A 17,718-nucleotide genomic window follows, 5' to 3' on the forward strand; every position below is an offset into this window, starting at 1 on the left:
ATGTTGCTCCCCAGCCCCCCTTAGCTCCTACTTGGTCTTATCTCTATTCTTTGAGTCTCAACCAATTGCACTGCTACTCTTTCCTCCTCTTCTTCCTCCTCCTTCTCCTTTTCTTTTGATGTTGAGATCTGTACACCTAGCAATCAAAGAGTCTATAATACAAGGTGGCAGATACTCTCTGCTTCAGCCCTGTGTCCTTGGGGCACATCCTACCTCCTGATCTCCAGGAGCTGATAGCCAGCCCTCTCATAGGACTGTGACATTGGTCTCATGTCTTGTTCTGTGCCCAGCATGTGATAGGTACTTAGGCAGCATTTGTGAAGCTGAATTTGGGGGAATATACTTGATATAATTGGATGCTCTTCTAGGGAGACTTAGACAGTCTGAGGGGAGCTGAGGAGCTTCAAGGCCTTGGGGGAATAGGGAGGAGGGAGCAGAGGTTTGAGAAGCCGGGATGTGGTAGGAGGTGGAAGCAACATATTCTGTCAGGATAGTCCAGCTCCTGTAGTAGAGAAGCTCAAGGTTGCAATGTCTTAACACAGTAGAGGTTTAGTTTTTGCTTAGATCGCAGTATTGATGTGTGTCTGACAGGTGGCCTCCCATGTGGTAATTCAGGCATGCAAACACCTTCCATTTTGCAGCCCCACCGTCCCCTAGGGCCTCAAAGTACTCTCTGCTGGGTTGGGATGCTCTATATCCAGCTAATAGACAGGGGAAGCGAATGAGAGGGAGGCAGGGAGGAGAGACAGAGAGAGACAGAGAGAGGGAGAGAGACTTATAAGGGGGGCTCTGGTGGATCAGCCCTGGAAGTGTGTTGTCTTATACTGCTGATCACATCTCATCGGTGAGGCCAAGAGATAAGGGGTGAAGGAGCAGGCTGCCATTGAAAAGAGTTTGTTGCCCATAGTTGTCAAGTTTGTTATGCCGCACCATGGGGACCACACAGGGAAGCAGCAGGGTCAGTGAGGAGGCAGAGGGAGAGTGAAAAGCCTTAACTGTATTTTTCATGGGGAGGGGGATGGGTGAGGCAGGGTAAGCTGCTTTAGGATTGGCTACTTTGAATAATTTTAGGGGTTCAAGGTATAGGGGCTGACCCTAGTTGTCTAATACCTGGCCCTGGTGTGATTCGGGCAGAGAAATAATGTCCTGCAGTGTTAGAGCGGAGAAAGTAGGGGCTTGGGTTGGGCTGGTTAATTTTCAGGTGACAGACGTACTCTTGGAAGAGTTGCCTGTCTCTAGAAATCTGGTAACTCTGGGAGGGCAGTTTCCCCAGCATCTTAAAACTCCAGATGTGGAACCATCAGACTAAGGAGACATGTTTAATTCAATGACACAGTGAATCGTAAGAAAGGCAGGGAAATGTAATCTAGCTGTTTGCCCAGGGAAAAGAGATCAATTTTGGGGAGCACACTGAGTGTTTATACCACAGCAACTTAATGAAGTGGAGAGAGCTTCTGGTTTGGAATCCAAGACTTGGACTGAACTCCTAACCCCAGGACACGATGCTGTGTGAGCCTGGACCAGTTACTTTCTCTGGAAGAACAGCGGTTTCACCAGCTTTCGAAAGGGGGAAATAATCAGAGCTGCATTTCACTGCAGTTGTGAGAATCAAGTAAGATGTCATATAAGATGCTTTTGGCAAACTCCGGGGCACTGTTCAGATGTTAACTGCTATTTCGTGGTCTTTCCAAATTTGGGGGACCCACGGTGGCTCTTGGACCTGGAACTCTGTTGTCTTTCATGCACAGGGCCCGCCCCCAGCCTGCTTGGGGTGGGACCAGAAAAGCAGCTGGGGTGACCTGTTTCTCCAAAGCCACATGCAGAGGCTCAGAGGGTCTTTACGAGGATAGCTCAGGATTAACAGATGTGGCTGGGGGATTTCGTGCCACATCCAGCTGGGAACACATGCAGCTCAACAGGAAAGATGGTGATTAGTGACTCTGCCAATGCTTTTTAAAAACGATTCTTTTCCCCATTTTAAATCAGTACATGCTCATTAAAGAAACAGGGTTAAATATAGAAAAATACAAAGAGTAAGTAAAAGGCATTCCCGGTACCACCACACAATCACTGGTAACATCTTGTTTCTGCTTTTTCCCCGCCTTTTGGTATTTTTCTACTGTGAAATGGCTTTTAATTCATTTATTCTTAATCAAAAATTCATTTTGATACATTGTATACACAAAATTCAAAAGTTACAGAGGGTATGCAGGGAAGCGGAAGTCCCCCGCCCAGTTCCCTTCCTGGAAGGCAACCTCAGTTACCAGCCCTTGTGTTTCCTTCCAGAGTTAATCAGTGTATATGTAAGTATATGCACGCCTCGCATTTTATTTTTAAAACACATTCTTGCACGGTCTACACCCTCTTCAATAGCTTGCTTTTCCACGTAATAGTAATATGTCTTAGAGAAGGCTCCACATTCGTTCAGGGGAGCGGCCCGCCTCATTCATTTGAAAGGCTATATACTATTCATTATATGGATCGTTTCATGATTTATTTAACTAGTCTGATATTGAAGGGTACTTAGTTTGTTTTTAGTCTTTTACATTTTTAACGATGCTGCAGCGAATACATATGTCATTTCACACATGTGTAAGAATATCCGTAGGATAATTTTCTGCAACTGCAATTGCTGGGTTAGTGACTCTGCACATTTTAAATATTATGGTTTACTGCCTCTAGAAAGGTCACAGGCAGAGAATGAGCGTGTTAGTTTCTTCACACCTTTGCTAATAGTCTGTTATTAAGCTTTGTCAGCTTGGCCAACCTGATAGGTAAAAATGGTATCTCATTTAAAATTTCACATCTTGTTATGTTTAAAATCCATTCCACTTCGGTTATTGGTAGCTTTTATCTTGTCCACATTTTCCTGTTGGAGTGTTGATCTTATTGATATGTAGAAGCTCTTTGTATATTGAGGGATTGGCCTTTTGTCTGTGATACACGTTGCAAATGTTTCCCTCAGTTTTTACTCTTCTAATGACTCTTTTTCTCATAAAGAAAATATTTATTTTTGTGAAGTTAGTGTAATAGTCTTTCCTATCATAGTTTCTGGGTTTGTATCATACTTTGAAAAAGGCCTTTCTCCCTCCAAGAATGTAAAAGTTTTTCTTTGTGATTTTGTTTTATGTATATGAACTTTTCTTCCATCAGGGATTTATTTTGGTGTAAGGAATAGGTTGAGATCAAACTTTTCTTTTCCAGGTAGAGACACAGTTTATCCCAACATCAATTGTTAAATACTATATCCTTTGTTCTACTGATTCAAAATGTTATGTTGACCTTGTACTATATTTTTACCTGTATTTGGGTATGTTTCTGGAATCTGAAATCTGTTTCACTGATGGATTCTCTAAAATAATAGACTGAGGGAGGAGTGATCAGGGAAGGTCTATGCAAGAGTATGACATTTCAGGAAAGGCCGGCAGTGCTGTTCTGGTGGAGGAAGCAGCATGTGCAAGGGCCCTGAGGCAGGAAAAGAGTGCACTGGAAGAACCAAAAGAGAGAAGCCTGGTGCGGCTGGTCCTCAAGAGAAGAAGCACATGGAACAGGACAAGGCTGGAGAGATGGGGAGGGGCCTGATTAGTCCTCATGGGCCATGTGAAAGCTTTTGTACCTATCTTATGCAATTGGGAGGCTTTGAAGGGTCTTAAGCAAAGGGGTGACATAATCTGGTTTATGCAGGAACTTAAAATCTCTTTTTAAAAAAGGCTTGGGGCCCCTGGGTGGCTCAATCAGTTAAGCATCTGACTTTGTTTGACTCAGGTCACTCTCATGGTTCTTGAGTTCAAGGCCTGCATCGGGCTCTGTGCTGACAGCACAGAGGATCTGTGCTTTAGATCCTCTGATCCCTCTCTCTTTCTGCCTTCCCCTGCTCCTTCTGTCTCTCTCTCTCTCCTTCAAAATAAACAAATAAACTTTAAAAAAAAAGGCTTAAGACATTTGTTGAATGAATAAAGACAAGTGGTGTAGGTTTGTTTTGCAAGACCTCTGAGGCATGGGGGAGGAGTGCCCATCTTTCTTTACTCTTGGTGTTTCTCACATCGCCCCCAGGCCCTCTTCCTCCTCTGCTTCATTGTGCTGAACACAGTGAGACCAGCATATTAGCCAGTAATTAGCTTTTAATTAGAAAAGCATGTCTTTGCCTCTACGAAGGGACAAATACCTTTAAAAATGGAATCACTTTAATTGAATAAATCTTTTACCAGATAGTTTTGAAAATTCTAGTCCTTTCATTAGAAGCCCCATCGAGCAAAGCCATTTGAAAATGCTCGCTTAATGTAGCAGTCACTGGAGCATCATTTTGAATATATTGTTTTATCACAAAGGGGAATCCAACTCTTGGCCAGAACAATGCTCTTGCCCTGATGCTCAGGGCCTCCCTTGCAGGTTCCCTGGAGTAATGCTGCTCCAATATAGTCCCGGACCAGCAGCAGCACCACCGGGGAGCTCGCTGCAAATGCAGAATCCCAGGCCTCACTGCAGACATCTCGAATCAGAATCTCTGGGATTGGGGCCAGGAAATTGGTGTTTGAAAAAACTGCCCCGGGAATTCCTAGGTATGCTCAAGTCTACATACGGAGCTCCAGCCTATTGGATAGATGGCCACAGGCAAAGGCATTCTTACTGAGCACTGGTGATCATGTGTGCACTCCACAAACAAGTGTGGAGGAAGCCCGGAATGCCAGGCACTTCCTAGGGACTGGGAATACAAGAAAGTCTCTGTCCTCTAGGAATTCAGTCCAAGAGAGAGGGCTTTTTTGCTTATTTGTTTTTTGTTTTTAAGAGTGTGAATTGAGTCACTTACGAGGCAAGTCCAGGATTCTGTGGAAGTGTAGAGAGGTGTGGCTGAGGTGGGTATCTGTTGTTTTCTCACTCGACATCAGACCTCACTTTTGGGGGATAGCTTCTTATGTTTTGGGAGAACCACCTCCTTCTCATCCTCAATGTTTATGTTTCAGAAAAAGCTGAGCCCATGCTGGGCCCCCAGGATGGTCGAAGCTCACAAGCCAGGTCACAGGATTGCTGTAGCGATGGACAAGTCTCCCCTCCAGAGCCCGCGAGAGGCAGCGAGCCTTCGGTGGACTCCCTGGAAGGAGGCTTCTCTCCGCTGGATGTGAAGGTGAGTGGGTCGGACGTCTAGAGCTGCTACAGCCCCCTAGTGACTCCGAAGAGGAGACTGTCTGAGTATTAAGACAACCATGGAGGAGAACAGAGAGAGCCAGGTGAAAGGAAGGAGTCACCCAAGCTCTGGTGACATTGCTCAGGCCCTTGCAACCCAGCTGGGCCTGGAGCCATCAGACTGGGGAAGCCAGTTTGGGCTGGGTTCTTACTGCCTCCAATTAAAAGAATGCTAATTTTCAATATCGGGACAAAATGATAGTACTGTGGCTTAGTATTTATTTCACGGGATGCTGAAATGCTAGTGTGAATACTTGTACTTTAAAATCAAGTATTTAAAATTTATTTTTACATAATTAGTGACACTAAAACCTTAATACCTTTCAAATATAAACTGTGTATAAACAGATTACAAAACGTCAACCAAAAGTATTAATTAAAGTATGAACACAGAGAATACATTATTATTCTGCTATCATTCTGATGTGTGCAATTGCCCCCCACGAGCCCCCACTCCTTCCTCTCTGCCCTCCTGTCCTGGTCCTGCTCACCACTCCCCACTGGTCTCCTGTCGCCCCTGTGTGTGGTTCAGGCTGCCCTCGGCTGCTAGTCCCATGTGTGGGCTCTGTCTCTCTTTGTTCTCTCTGAACCCTGTCTATACCTTTGTAAACAGTTCCTTTATTGAACTCTTCTCAATTAGCTAGTTTGAGTGTGCCATCTGCTTCCCGATACATGTCTCAACACTGAAGCCAAAGCAGTCACTGAAGAACGCTACCTGATGGGCATCTAACTACCTGGAGGGGGGGTTGGTCGGAGAGGGCTTCCTGGGGGAGGAGCTATGTGTGCTGCTTTGGGGGAACGAATGGGAATTAGGCAGGTAAATGGTGATGCAGCTCATCCCTCCAGACTGATCCCTGGACTCACTGCCTCCGGGAAGCCTTCCCTGATCTGGAGGAGCTGGGGAATGACAGGGAGGACATTCCAAACAGAGAGAGCAATACATGAAGCCTAGGGAGACTGTACAGGGCTGAGGGCAGAGGGTTTCAGCAAGCTCTGAACGTAGATCATGAGAATGAGTGGAGGTGAATAGAAGGTGGAGAGGTAGGCAGAGTCCAGGATCCCACTTTGCCCAGGATATGATGCTTCTCTAATATCTGGCCAGATCAAGGATGCTAATGAGCCACCCACGGGATATGGACCACATCTTCTGTTTGGGTGTTTGAAATGGTGCTCATACAAGATGGGAGTGGATCAGGTTGTGGTTGGCCCATGGATTTCCCCAAAGCTCAGGAAGATCCTGGGGGGGACACTTAGTCCAGAAGATTTTTCTCACCAGGAGGAGAGGACAGGGAGTCCTTTTGGTTCTGACCCGAGGGCTTGGCCAATGAGCTCAGGAGATGTTTCTTGATGGCATAATGTGCCACTGAATATACACATGGGGGGAATCAGCTAAGTCTGGGGGATACTCTTATCAGCAAACCATGCCAGAAAAAAACAGAGTCATCCTGAACAACAGTGTTTAGTCAATGGCCTTGAAAGGTGGCTTCTGGCTGTATGCTCAGACACAGCGCTGACCTTGGTTGCTGACGGCTTCCCAGGACAACCAGTGACTCCCTGCCCTCAGCTGTGCAAAGAGGTGGAGGCCCAGTTGACCTGAGATTTGGAGGGGCCCTGACCCCTCCAGGACACCCACTCCCATGACACCCTAAACCCAAAGACAAACAGTGTGAATGCTCAGGTGTGCTCACCTGAGAGACTCAGGGACACCCCAGGAGACTTCTCTTTGACATGTGCGAGGCAGCCAGCCGCATTAAAACTTGTGATGGGGCCAATGGGGCCAGAAGAGGAGAGGGAAAGAAGATCACCATTTATTGAGTCCTTACTATGTGACAGACATAAGCTAGGTTCTCATAAACACCTCACAGAAACATTGAGAGGTAGGCATTATTCATGCCTGTTTTACAGATGAGAGTAGAGAACAAAGAGATTAAGACAATCTTCTATGGTCACCCAGCTAGTAAAGGTGAAGCTGGGATTTGAACCCAAGTCCTCCTGGCTTCAAAGGGCATACATATCTGTTCTACGGAAGGTATTGAAAATTGATATTAAGTGGTCCCTCTATGATTTAAGAGCTGGACAGTGTGTGCAGAGCCTGAGGCTGGTCCTGGTCTCACTGGCTGGGGATGCCGGGCAAGGCCTTGAAATGTCCCGTTCTTCAGTCCAGCCACTACAGCCAGTGATGGATCCCTGTGGGCACCTTCTCGCTGGACCAGTAGCAGAAAAGCATCCATTTGGAGGTTCTAGTGCAAAAGCCTCCAGAACAGATTTTAAGGAATGGCAAGCTTTTCTGTGTCTTCTGTGCTTGTTTCCTCATTCCCTGGGTGTGGATAGAATTGCTCCTGGGCGAAGTGCAGTGTCGATTCTCCCTTGTGAATGTCTTAGGAAAGGCCGAGAAGTGGACCGGCTTGTAGACCATTGTCATTCCCTCGTCTCTGCCTTCCCCTTCCAGCCTCACTCTGCACGCATCGGCCCTAGTGATTTCCAGGGCCATGGCCAAGGGTTTGCCGACCTCTCTGTGGTTTGGGGCTTGCCCTGTGCCATAAACTGGCACCGCCTAAAACTGGTCTGGAGCTGTTTTCTCTTGCCACTTTACATGCCGTGTGCCAGCTCGCTCCAGATCGTCCTCGCTCCTGAGGTTCCACTTCTGACTTTGCAAACTCAACCTTCCTTCCTTCCTCAACTCCATTTTGGAGCGTTGCTTGACCGGTTCTGCCCCTGGCTGCCCGTCCCACCCTGCTCGGGACCCTCCAACTCAGTGCAGTCCGCATGCCCCTCACTCCCACCAGGCTCACCGTGGCTCAGCAGGCAGGACTGGAAAGGATACAGTGGAAAGTATACAGTGTCCCCTACCAGGACAGAGGCGTGGTTGTGCTCAGGGGCTGGAAGTGGGGACAGGATCAGATACACCTGCTCTCAGGTCTAGTTTACCAACTTCACTGGGCCAGTCTGGGAAAGTCGGTGTGCACTTTGGGTAAGAGAGTTAGTGGCCTCTGAGAAGAGTTCTAGAACACTGACTCTGAAGAGGGCCTGAGGGATTTGCTCCAATGTACCCCTTTCATAGATAGGAAAACTGAGGTTGAGTGTGTTTGATGCCCTGGCGATTGCACACAACTCGTTTTTGGAAGAACCGGAGCCAGCATTCAGGCATTAGATTTCCATTTTGATGCTCTTTGCCCCATATTACAGGGAGGAGCAAATTTTTCTTCGAATTTAAAACCTTTTTGCTCTGAGAGGGATAGTCATTTCTTAATGTCAGTCCCGAGCAGAGGAACAAATCGAAAAGAGCATCCTATTTTTTTTTAATTTTTTTTAACGTTTTATTTATTTTTGAGACAGGGAGAGACAGAGCATGAATGGGGGATGGTCAGAGAGAGAGCGAGACACAGAATCTGAAACAGGCTCCAGGTTCTGAGCAGTAAGCACAGAGCCCAATGCAGGGCTCGAACTCACAGACAGTGAGATCGTGACCTGAGCCGAAGTCGGACGCTTAACCGACTGAGCCACCCAGGCGCCCCAAAAAAGAGCATCCTATATAGCAAAGAAATGACATGCCAGGCAGTTTGCTATGTGCTTTTAGAAACATCTCGGGGAGATCCCACCAATGACCTTTGAGGCAGGTTTTTCCTGTGTCCGCTCTAAAGATACAGAGAAGCAAGGTGTAGAGAGGACAAATGACTCCGAAAGTGACTGTTCGTAAGGAAGAGAGCTGTAAGTAGTGGCTTGTTTGCTTCAGGGTCTTCCCCTAATGCCACACTATCTTTTAAAGTGTGTGCACGCAGGTGTGTGTGTGAGCACATATGCGTGTGTGTACACTTGCCCAGATGCAGGCGGGTGGAACAGAAGCCCCAGATGGAGTGGATGGTGAATGTCTGTCCCGGGCCGCCTGATGGAAGAGGTTGAGAATGCTGATGTTTGGAAGTTCTAGGATGACCTTCCCATTAGATGCCAGTCTAGGCTGGCGCATCAGGAATGATCTGAAAGGGCAGCGTGGCCAGCCACCCGGGGGGGGGGGGGGGGCGACCAGGGAAGCCTCTGTCCTGAGAGGGGCTGGAGCAGATGGCACAAGGGGCCCCTCCCGGCCCTGAGACATTGCCATGACTGTCACAAGGCAGATCACTGGCGAGCGACAGGACTCTGGATTTTCTCTCGGCCGGCGTGGGTGGGCACGGGGGGCGTTAGTGAGCGCGGGCACGTGGCCTCCCGGTGTGAGTGTGTGTTCAGGAGTTGACAGGAGCCATTTGGCTGTGGGCCTCACACTCTCAGAGGGCTTCAGATATGGGCTGTTGATATTATCCCCAAATGAGGTTACACTCGCGGTCCGAGATACGCTGACAAGATGGAGAGGAGAAGACATTCATCACACAGCTCTGAGCACATTGCGTTACCAAAGTGCGCTGCCTGTAGTGGCCTGAGAATTAATAGTTCATAAATCCTATGGTTATTTTGTGGATAACACAATTATATTGCATTTAAAACACATGATAATTTGTTAAATGTTAACATTTAGAACAGCTACAAATATGGGGACTCGGTTGCAGCAATTTCTCATTCTGTAATATTCTGGAAGCCTCAAAACTGCACATGGCCTGGGTCTCTCATGACCTCTGAGGATCCCCGAGTGTGGATGTTCATGTTGTTATGATTATTTGTGTGAGTACCGGTGAAAGTGTGTGTTTGTGAGCCGGTGAGGGTGTGTGTGTGTGTGTGTGTGTGTGTGAGAGTATGTGGGAGGTCGTGTCATGAGAGAGTGCATTTCTGGGTTGCCGGGGGACCAGGGAGGGCCCCCAGCCTATGGGGACAGGGGGAGGGGAACCGTCAGCCCACTGCCAACTGAAGACGTCAGGGACATAACTCGATTTGATGATTTGGCCTGAGTAACCCTCTCAAAATAGAAAAATCAAGGACCCAGCATGGAGGCAGCCTGTCTGGGCTTGGGCTGGTAATGAGGACTAACAAGGGTTGATGGAGCCTGGGAGCGATGGGCTGAGATGGCCCCGAGCAGCCTGGCACCCTGGGCCCTGCAGCCATCCAGGGCTCCCCGCCTGGCCTAATGCTATCACCCACAAAGATCCTCACTGATAAGGGCCAAGAGAAAGGGAGAGCAGCTTTGCAGCCACAGCAGGACGGCCTACAGACACCTGACAGGAAGCTGCCCTTGTGGGTTGGCAAAGCTGAGATGCCTAGATGGAACTTTCTGGAGGGTGCTTGGTCAAATACCCACCGGGACAGGGGGCCTTCCCTATCCTTTAAGGGGATATCCTTGAAGGGGCTCCTGAGTGGCTCAGCTGGTTAAGCGTCTGACTTAGGCTCAGGTCATGGTCTCGAGGTTCACAAGTTCGAGCCCTGCGTTGGGCTGGCTCCTGTCAGCAAAGAGCCCCCTTCAGATCATCTGTCTCCCTCTCTCTGCCCCTCCCCTGCTCATGCTCCCTCTCAAAAATAAATAAACATTAAAAAATATATCACATAAATACATGTTCGTTTTAGGAAACTTGGCGATATAGAGTATCATAAATTGAAAAAAACACCCAGCCTCACCCAGACATCCCTACTGTCCACACTTTGTTGAATAGGATCTGGCATTGGGGGGTGGAGGGGGGCAGTCCACCAGGAGGAAAATTACCCTGGACATTTCCTTAAGGAATGTGTTGCATTAGCAGTGGACAGACGACCTCTCAATCCATACAACCCAACCACTTTCTTCTGGGATGGAACCAGATCACTGTTTTGTTGGTTGAGCCCCAGAAAAAGTAGCTGGCTTGCATTTAGGGGACAGATAGCATGAAAAATACACGTCGTGAAACATTCTAGTCACACTCAGCATGGGGGGATGCTCACATTCTGGAAGGCAGATGGGAACTGAGAGGGACTGAAATTTCAGCAGCCTCGTGTCCCCATCTTAGCAAGGAGGGTGGCAGATCACAGGTACACTATTGAAGTTGTTCTATCTCTTTCTCCCCTGCCCCTCCCCACCGTGTGGCATAGGCACAGCGTTGAATTCAGAGAAATTGAATGCATGTATGATGTGACTCCACTATATATCTTTTGAATCTTTGTCTATGCATATGAATACATCTGTGATTGTTTGATAAAAACAGGATCATAGTGTATGTGCTCTTTTCAGCTGTTATATCCTGGATATCCTTCTATATAATATCCATATTTTACTTGACCTCCTGGTATGCCACTGAAGAGATAATACCATCATTTGTGTAACTATATAATCAATCCTTCACTGCAGGGCATTTACTTTCAAACTTTTTGTGTTCCTAATAATTACCGCAATAGATTTCCTTCTGTAGGAATCTTTGCTTTTTTGCCCAATTATTTTCCTAGAAGAAATGTTTGCATTGAGGAATTCTGTGTCAAACCTATTTACTGTGTAAGCCTTGGGTGGGAGCCCACCTGCTATTTTCACTCTTATCCCGGAAAGGGGAAGAGCTCAGAAAAATGTGATCACAGCCTAGCAAGAGGTGGATCGGCCCCGTCTATGGGTGAGGGGCGTGGGGACAGTGGTTCCGATCTAAGCTCCTCTGTTTGTCTTACCTCTTCCATCTGCCTCAATTTCCCCATTATTAGCAAATGGGATGAGCTAGGCTCGGGTCATCCTTGGTATCCTTGGAGCAATAAAGATGATCCATTACATAGGTAGAGTGCTTTACAGATTTTGAGTCAGTTTTAGAAGTTGTATCCTGTTGAATCTTCAAAAGGCAGGCTTTGTTAGGTCTTCACTTGGCAAAGAAGGGGATGGTGGCCCGGAAAAGTTAAGGGAGATTCCCAAGTTCACAGACAACAGAATTGGCAATGAGGGCCTCTGAATTTTAGTCCAGCAAACGGAAAGTGCTTCTGGGATCACATGGTGAGAAGCGTCAGGGTCTTTGCTTGCAGGCTTGCCAGTTGCTATCCCGTTTGTAGCCAAAGGGAGCAGCCAGCACTTCCTGTCTGGTGGACAGCTGCCATTTCTGCTGCCCACCATCCATTATCTTTGCTTTTAGTTACATCCTGAGTGGAGTTTGAGGGCTACCTTTAGGTTAGTCATTGCGAACCCAAAGCATATGGCACATTTTGTGGGGCCATCCCTCAGCCTCACCGCTGGTGACATAACTTCAATAGGCTGTTGCTTCATTCTATGGCCAGTTGCTTTTGGGTGATAAAATATAAGGGAGGAGATATATGTATGGGAGAAATCTCTTCGTCCCTTCGGACTTCATCCTGTTCTCAGCATTCAGGGTATGCACATTACCCAGGTCTGGCATATTCTGTCCCCTTGGCTGTTGCAGTTGGTTCGGTGATGTGACCCAAATTGGATCAATGAGATCCAATCCGTGGACTTTTTTTTTTTTTTTTTTTTGCAAAGAGAAACTCTCTTTCTCCTGGGTTGGAGCTGCCAGAAGCCGCTGTGGGGGGAGAACCCACATGAAAAACCCAGTCCAAGGAAGTCCGGTGCAGAGGAAAGCAATGTCTGCAGATAGAGATGGATATAGCAAGATCTCGATTATTTTCTCATCTGGAAATCCTGCAGATGCTGTGACCTTCTGCTCAGCTCCTACAAAAGTACAGGTTGGCCCTCCACTGCACCTCCTTCTGAAATAGCTCCTGCAGATCTGCCTACGACCTCATAATAACTGTAACCTCACTATTGTTCCCTCTGCTTTCTAGGTCTCACGCGAAGGCGTCTGTTTGCAGGAAGCTAGTCTCATGTCTGTACCTTACTTAAAAGGGAGGCTGGAAAGCACCGGTTTTTGATTATATCTTAGAAAGGCAGGATTTGTAGTGTGGAAGTGTTCAAAAGTTACAGATGTCACTATAATCCACTCCTTCACCCCTAGTATCAACATGGGCCCTGTTTTCATACTTACATTTCCAACCACAGCAGTAACGGTAACCTGTGCTTGCCCAACATCATACAACTATCCCTTATGCAATGATAATCCACTTCCCCAAAGGAAGGACCCAAAGTTTCATTAGTTGCTGATTCCAGAAACAAGTGGGTGATAGGCATTTCTCCTGTAGTTCTGCCATATTAGCACATTGATATTCTGTAGCCCGTGGACTAAATTGTAAACAGTAGAGAAAAGGGAGGAGGAAGAAAAAAGAAAATTTGTTGAATATACATAGATATGTACGTGATAAAGCAGACAGAGAAGCAATTATGGATAATTACTGCAGAACTTATGTATGAAACTGGCCACAAGGTTGCAGCTGGTCTTTATAAATGTCCTTTCTCTGCTACCGATTCATGTTCTCTTTGTCCTCAGCAAAAGAGTCTGTTGGCTATGATTCTTTATCCGGAGGGGTGACCCAATCTTCATTCTTGGGGAATCTGAATACTTCCTAGCTCTGCCTGTATGGGGTTAGAAGTTACCTTCTGTTAACTTTTATCACCGGACATGGCAATTTTAGAGGTGCCCCAGGGAATCCCTTATGGTTTACAGAAATAGTCCTTTCTGCCTACATGTATGGCAGCAGTCTACTTTGATAATCTGGATCAGTCATTTTGTCCAACAGGGCATGATAAGTCTCCAATGTCCGGGTGGAAGTCTCTGGTTCCAATTCAATGGATCCATTATTTTGTCTCCTGGTAAAAGTATCCCTCCCATTGGTTCAAAGACCTTTAAACTTGCAAAGCCCAAAGTCACAGAAAGCAAAAATTTAGCAAGTGGTTGATCAGGTAACATAATGAAGGGAGCTACCCCTACTTTTACCATTGTTTCTTGGGGTGAGACAGTCATCATTAACTTAAAGAATAGACTGAATTTTGTAGGACAACACCTCAACCTTACCAGATGTCTGTCTGCTGAAGCCATCACGTCAACAGCGCATTTCTCTGTCCTATAAGGCCAGTTACTTTGGGACAATGGAATACATGGAAAGACCAGTGAATATTATACACATGAGCCTATCACTGCAATTAACTCGCTGTACATGAATTCCCTGGTGATGAGCAGTGTTTAAAAGATGTCCAGATTTTGAATAAGGCATTCAGTAAGTCCATGAATTATGTGATTTTCAGAAGCATGGTAGGCAAGGAAGATGTATTAGTCTGCTAGAACCACCATAAAAACACCACAGACTGGTGGCTTAAACAATGGAAATTTATTTTCTCACAGTTCTGGAAGCTGACTGTCCAAGACCAAAGTGTCAACCAGTTTACTTTTTTCTGAGGCCTCTCTCCCTGGCTTGCAGATGGCCATCTTCTCCACGTGTCCTCACATGGCCTTTCCTCTGTGTTCACCTATCTCTGGTGTCTTTTTGTGTGTCCAAATTTCCTCTTCTTATAAGACACCAGTCACATTGGATTAGGGCCCACCCTAACAGCCTTATTTTATCTTTGTCACCTTTTAAAAGACCTTGTCTCCAAACAGAGTCACAATCTGAGGTACTGAGTGTTAACAGCTTCAACATATGAATTTTGGAGATACACAATTTAGCCCAAACTGGAATAAGTATAAGTATCTGTTCTAGTAAGAACAAATTAGTGTCCCCTCCATGGAGAAGAGACTGCAATGCAGTCAGTCTGCCCAAAGGTAGTTGGCTGTCTGTCAAGGTATGTGACTTGTCCAGGGATCCCAGGTGGTTATTACCACTGGCAAGTTGTGTGCTTACCAGTGTCATTTTCTCAATCAGGGAAAGTCCTTGTTGAGCCCATGCATAATATCCATCTCTGTCACCACGGTCATGTTTTTTATGAGCTGTTGAGCAATTAAGGGTGGCTGAAGGAAGAGGCCTTGATATCCACAGAACAGCTTATTTTATCCATCCTTATATTATGAGCTTCCTCTTCAGTAGGAACCACAGAGTATTCTCATCCTGTGTCCATTCGGAGAGGTCCATCCACATGCCTCTTCTCTAGTACTTGTCATCAATCCTTCAATATTAGCTCCAAGTCTGTTCAAACCATTAGCCACTGCCCATGAGACCTAGACGATCCCAATTCCAGGGCATCTCTCTTTCCATACACAGCAGAGGCTGAGATGTGCCCTTAAAAGTCTGCCTAGTGGGAGAGATTTCTTTTCCTTACTGTTCTATACTGTTCTTTTCCCTACTGTACTGTTCTGTTCTTTTCCTTACTGTATCTCTATGTGGAGTGATAGTCCATTTTCATCTGATGCCCCCAGAGTGTGCAGAGCTACCTAAAAATCAGGTACTCGTTTTTACCTTTATAGTCAATTGGTCATTTGGAACACCTCTTTTTTTAATGTTTATTTATTTATTTTGAGAGCGAGCGAGTGCACAAGCAAGGGAGGGACAGACAGAGAGAAGTAGAGAGAATCCCAAGCTAACAGTGCAGAGCCTGATGTAGGGCTTAGTCTCATGAACCATGAGATCATGACCTGAGCTGAAATCAAGAGTTGGGTGCTTAACCGACTGAGCCACCCAGGTACCCCATCATTTGGAGCACCTCTTAAGGCTATGGCATGGGTTGAAGAAAGGATGGAAATGTGGAGAAGGTAGATACCCTGGGAGATCATGCAAATTTCTTGTGTCTTTTGGATCAGCTAAGTTTATACATTGCATACCACTTCCATCTGGTCATGAAGTGTTTTTTGGATCCACCCTAACACTGGTTGGCAATCTCTAGTTCACGTTGGGCAGCTTAATTACAAGGCCTCCAGTTTTCTCATGGTTGGACATTCTGCCTCTGCCAATAGCAAGCCATGAACCGTTGAGGTGACATCAACAAGGTGGCGTCACAGATCCTGACTTTGCTCTCCCTCACAAGAACAATTAACAACTATTCATGGGCAAGACACCCCTGAGAGAATCGTAGAACACGGGGTGAGGCTGAGGCACCCCTGCACACAGAGACCAAGCCAGACTGCAGGAAGGGAAGAGGAACGGCGCAGGGAATGGTTCAGCACCTAATAGAGAGGTCTCCTAGAGCCCACAGTCCCTCCAGTGGGAAAAGAGCACCCCTGGAGGACATCCAGCTCCCCTAACATTGTGGGTTGCTTCTTGGGGTCTCCACTCCAGGTGTGCCCCATAGGGATGGCAGGGGATCCTCAGGGCTCCCCCTGGGAATCTGACTGTGCTGGAGAAGCAGAGGGTTGGAACAACCCACACCGGGATCTAAGCAGACTCGGTTCCTCCCTGCAGAGCTCAAGTAGTGTCCTGACCAGCACTTTGCTCATGTGCAGAACGAAGTCAATGGTGCTGTCTTACCAGGCACCTGTAGCCTGCCCATCTGAATAGAAAGGCTGACAAGAACACATGGAAGCCACGAAGTGTAATCTGCCCACTGAAAGGGCATGGCTTTGTTTCAAGGCTCCAGCTGCCTCAGCTGTGGTTCCCTTACTGGGGTTGGCTACCGGCTCCACACAGCTCTCAGTCAGCCACAAATCTGCCAGGACATGCAGGCCTAGTGGCATAGTTTTGCACTTCATCCAGAGCCTTCCACACAGCCTTCTCTTGCTTTGTATTCCATACAAAGCAGGCAGCCTTGTGGGTAAGTCTTACCTGTTTCAACTACACTGTCATGAACTGGTGGAATAGCCGAGGTGGGACTCACACCCAACTCCGGTCACCCTTACTTCCACAAGCCTCTACCTTGGCAGTGGACCAGAGCAATATTCTGTGTTGCTAGAGATTAGTATTAGCTCAGAGCCAGGATCAAATAATCCCCCAAAGTCCTAAGAGTTTTTTTTCCCTAGTGTACAGTTATGCTGAAATGTATTTTATGTCCCTTTGGTAACATTTGATGGTACGTGCTTTGATGTTACCACATAATTCTTTTTTAAGGATACCCAATCTCCTTTTCAATCAGAAAGCTCTGGCTCCTTGAACTGATTTAGGTCTGAGAATTGGGTGAGTCTCTATAGTAGTGATGTAGTGAGTCTCTAGAGTGGTGGCTCAAATCAATCTTTTCTGCTTACTAAGCCTAGGGTTTTTTGTTTTGTTTTGTTTTTTGGTTTTTTGGTTGGTTTTTGTTGTTGTTGTTGTTTTTTGGTCATGCACATTAAGTAAAACTTTGGTAGCCCATTTAATTCAGTCATAGAGATCTAATTATCTCCAAACATCCCTATAGGTAAAACCAATCCATTTGTTATTTTGGCTCTGCTGTGTATTTTGGGAACTACTCTACATTTGCTTGGGTAGTTGAGTACACCTGCTAGATCTTTGTTATTCTAAGTTTCCATCATGTCACCTAAATTAAGGAGATCATTATAATGGCAGCTTTTCCTACCTTTATACTTTATCTACAGTGGATAGCTACTAACGTGCTTCTAAAGGATGTTGCTGCTCTTTGTTGACAACATATTTTTCAATACTATGGTGAAAAGATTGTCTTCTGAGCCCTCGTGTGGGTTATTTTCAGGGTAGGAATTGTGAACATATGAGAAATCTGCTCTTATAGTCTCATCTCCGCAGCTTTTAGGGTTCTTTCCTCTATATTATATCAAGTTCTTTCTGGCATTTCAAATTCACATAGGCTACTGTTGACTCTAGTTTTAGTCCATCAACCAAGCAAATAAATGGAATCCTTCCCAGTTGCTTGAGTCAATATTTTGCATCCAGAGTCTCTAGTAGGTGTTCACACAT

General features: G+C 46.3%; 1 protein-coding gene across 1 annotated transcript in view; it reads left to right on the forward strand.

The window, feature by feature from the left end:
- The first annotated feature begins 5,076 nt into the window (after nucleotides 1-5,076).
- The window catches only part of NTRK3 (neurotrophic receptor tyrosine kinase 3), a 551,343-nt gene continuing 538,701 nt past the window's right edge, over nucleotides 5,077-17,718 (forward strand). Inside the window, exon 1 of the mRNA XM_047863605.1 lies at nucleotides 5,077-5,122. The gene's annotated coding sequence lies outside the window, so the exon portion shown is untranslated. The remainder of the gene's footprint in view (nucleotides 5,123-17,718) is intronic.

Source organism: Prionailurus viverrinus, chromosome B3 (genome assembly GCF_022837055.1).
Source record: "Prionailurus viverrinus isolate Anna chromosome B3, UM_Priviv_1.0, whole genome shotgun sequence".
Classification (NCBI taxonomy): domain Eukaryota; kingdom Metazoa; phylum Chordata; class Mammalia; order Carnivora; family Felidae; genus Prionailurus; species Prionailurus viverrinus.